Raw genomic sequence first — 4,253 nt, 5'->3', positions numbered from 1 at the left:
GGGTGTGTGAGAAAACCTGGATTTGTGCTGGAAATGGCCCAACTTGATTATCATACACATTGTAAGGAGAGTGATCACTTTAGATAAGCTATTGCCAGCAGGAGAGTGGGGTGGGGGGAGGTATTTTTTCATGCTTTGTGTGTATAAAAGATCTTCTACGCTTTCCACATTATGCATCTGATGAAGTGAGCTGTAGCTCACGAAAGCTTATGCTCAAATAAATTGGTTAGTCTCTAAGGTGCCACAAGTACTCCTTTTCTTTTTGCATTATATGAACTGTAGCTGGGCTGGTGTTTTGGCAGTAAGGACTTAGATCTCAGGTTGTTTTTACACTGACTTCAATGAAGTTATTTTTGATTTACACTAATGCAACAGAGATCACAATTGGTGCCAAATACATATTCACGCTGCACAAATTTCTAACAGGCAGAACAGCAAAAACTATAAGACACTTTTTAACTATGAGTGAAGTGGGGAGGGATGATAATATTTACAATCGCCTACATCACAGGGCTATTGTGAGGAATAACAAATGTCTGTGAAGCTATTTGTAAAGTTAAAGTGCTTTATAATGCGTAGGTATTATTATGAGGGCTCTTAAGTGACTTGGATTTTCCATTGACTTTCTTCCTATGTATCTTATAGTATAGACAAATCGGAAGGTACTTCTCGTAGTGCATGTTTTGGCATATAAAGAAATGTTAGTAATAATCTTAAGCATATTATTTAACAATCTTTTTTATGTAGAAAAAAGACAATCGCTCTTTGATTTGATCAAAACATGTTTTTCCTGTTATCTATGGAATGACCGACGGATGCTTTCAAAGGAAATGAATTCTTTTCTTAAGAGAGGTGAAGAAAGGTGAACTTGACAGTTTGTGAACCAGCCAGAGGAACAGAGAAGGCTATAGTATTCCTCTCAGGCAATGTCCAGAAGGACATGAGGGTACAATTGTGCACTCAGATGGGAAATGGACAAATGATCTATGGGCACAAGTATTTATCAGGCCATATAACATGACTGGTTCTCCAAAAGTGCTCTCTTTTTCATATTATATGTCCATTTACCTTATGTCTTTCTCTCAACATTTCTTAGTTTAATGATTTTCTAACTATACAGCAGTGTTTGTTCACTGGCTATTTGACAAGCAGTATGCCTGATGCTTTATTTGCCATGAGCAGCATCACTCTTCAGAGCCTGAAGTAGATTCTGTTAAACTGTCCAGAGACTACTCTTTGGATTCATTTGAATTCACTGTTTAACCCACAGTTGGAAACTACCTTTTTGTGACTATATTGAAAGCCTACAGAGATTTTCTGGATTACCTACAAAAAGAATTCTGCCTGCAGGCTGGCCTAATGCTCTATGGCTAGTATTCTGTCTGTTTGCTTTCCAAACATATCCCCACTCCCTGAATCTCCCACCCAGGTCTGCTTGGAAAAAGAAAACTTAAATAACATGGTTCCTTGAGGGAGTCAAAGAGGTTGCTAACAGGCAAGGAAAATGTCCTTTGCTGCTGGTTAATGGTAACAAACTCTTGCAGGCAACTTTTTATGGAGGGAGGATTGTTTTGCTTGGTATCTTGTTTTATTTGGGTGAATTATTTTTGGTTCATCTGCTAGTATTCTCATTCACAATGTTTTCATCTCTCTTTAAGAATATAGGATAAGTGCAGCAGTAAATGTTTTATTAAATATATTAAAGAGCTGTTCCATGCTGTAAAGAGACTTGGCAAAAATGGTATCATAGGGGCTCCATATATCATGGTCCAGATTCTATTTTGTATTCTCAGTTGCACTGTAGTAGGGTTACTCTGGATTTATGCTGCTGCAACTAAGAGTAGAATCTGGCTCACTGTGTCTTAGTGATCCCATATCAAATCTACCCACTCTACAGGTAACAAGTTGGCTTTTCCAACTACGAGTCCTGTTAACTCAACTTGGGATCTGAAAATCAAATTGGCTTCTGTGATGGGATGGTCACCCCACACTTGCCCTGAAAGAGGTAAGGCAGGTTGAGAAGGGGCCTAATTAACCCAAAAGGCCACAGTTGAGAGGAATCAGGTGGTTAAGCAATCCCCTGCCTGAGGGAGGGAGCCCAACTGGGGAGAAAGGAGCTGGGCTGGACTTATAAAGAAAGGAAATAAGGTGCAGATGGGGCTGCTGGGAAATTAGGCTGCAGTTACTCCCTGGGAGAAGTGTTCAGAGGCTGCAGGGGCATGTAGCCTGCAGTTGCTCCCTGAGAGAAGGGAGTGGTGAACCTGTCAAACCCAGGGAGGGAGTAGTGCTAGATGATAAGGATAGGACTCAGGGAAAGGCAGTAAGGTCTAAAAGAGAACAGACCTTGAATGTTGACTAGAGGTTCTCTGAGCTGGAACCTGGAGTAGAAGGTGGGCCTAACAGCCACTGAGGGAGTGGCACCGTGGGACAGTGAATGGGAAGAGTGCCTGGGACTGCTAGTGTGGCGAGAGTCTTTGAAACCCTTTGGAACTCCAGAAGGGGCAAATGCATAGAGTGACCTGGCGTGTGGGCTGAGTCATGACAAGGGACCAGCAGCTTGTGGAGGGAGAGACGGAGTGCACACCCAGAAAGCAAGGCAGAGAGTTGGTGTGCAACTGTGGGAAGGGGCGTCAACATCATGAGCTAATCCCCAGAGTGGCCAGAAGAAGACGTCAGCCTAGCAGTGAGTGGAACACCCTGGCACAACTTCTTTTTTGTGTTCCAAATGTTGTTCTTGCTTGCACCTGTGCAATGCAATATCCTCATGTTATACCCTCAGTTAGACTTGTGCAACCTTAAGGGCATAATTTGAAGACAATGAGTTTGCCCAGGCAAACTTGTAGCTGAAATTTAGTTAAGAATTTTGTTGACAATGTTCAGTCTCCTTCACGCAACGCATAGTCATCCTGTGGAACTCTTTGCCAGAGGATGTTGTGAAGGCCATGACTATAACAGAGTTAAAAAAAGAACTAGATAAATTCATGAAGGATAGGTCCATCAATGGCTATTAGCCAGGATGGGCAGGGATGGTGTCCCTAGCCTCTGTTTGCTAGAAGCTGGGAATGAGTGGTAGGGGATGAATTGCTTGATGATTACCTGTTCTGTTCATTCCCTCTGAGGCACCTGGCACTGGCCACTGTCAGAAGACAGGATACTGTGCTAGATGGATCTTTGGTCTAATCCAATATGACCATTCTTATGTTCTTATCCAGAAGTGGAATGATTCTACAGGGCTGATGATAGAAAAAGTAGTAAAACCTCTGTGACGTTCCCCTCTGGTGTTGTCAGGACCAGTGATCTGCTAGGCCACTCCAGTCCTTGACTCTGGGAGCCAGCCTTATCCTACTCTGCTGTGAGAGCCCCCGCTCCTGGGCTGTTCACACACAGCCTCTGGCAGGTAAGCTGCTCCCAGCTACTTGCAAGCGAATGACACTAGCCAATATCTCCGGTCTCAGAAACAACCCGAGTATCCTACATCTTGCAGTGTCCAGTTATGCCTCCTGGACGCTGCAAGGTTATATAAGTTCATCAGTTTAACAAAGAAATTGATATGTACCAGGCTTGTTCTCCCAAGGGGAGTCTCTGACACACTACAAACCAAATGCACTGCTTCCAGTAGAATAAACAAACAAATTTATTAACTATAAAGGTAGATTTAATTGATTATAAGTCAAAGCATCACAAGTCAGATTTGGTCAAATGAAATAAAAGCAAAACGCATTCTAAGCTGATCTTAACACTTTCAATGTCCTTATAATCTTAGATGCTTCTCACCACAGGCTGGCTTTTCAGTCAGGCTCTCTCCTTTGATCAGCGCTCCAGTCACTTGGTGGTGGTGGTGTCTGTAGAGGTAGGTGGAAGAGAGAGAGCATGACAAAATGTCTCTCCCTTTTATCATGTCCTTTCTTTCCTCCTGGCTTCCCCCCTCCCCCCGCCACAACCCCCTTTCAGAGTCAGGTGAGCATGACCTCATTGCAGTCCCAAACTGCCCAAAGGAAGGGGATGACCCCCTTGAGAGTCTAACGGATTCTTTTGTTACTGCCTAAGCCAGTGTCCATTGTTCCTGTGAGGCTGGGCTGGGTTTGTCCCATCCATGCCCTGACGAACTGCCACCCTGTTCTTGGAGAATTTTTGCATGGGCTTGCTTTAAGCCATGAGGATACATTTTCAGCCTCATAACTATATACATGAAATTATAACCTTACTGTAACAAATACTATAACATCACTATAACAACCATGCTCAGTGCATTA

This window comes from Caretta caretta, chromosome 3 (assembly GCF_965140235.1).
Source record: "Caretta caretta isolate rCarCar2 chromosome 3, rCarCar1.hap1, whole genome shotgun sequence".
Classification (NCBI taxonomy): Eukaryota; Metazoa; Chordata; order Testudines; family Cheloniidae; genus Caretta; species Caretta caretta.
Note: the sequence above shows the minus strand (reverse complement) of the source record.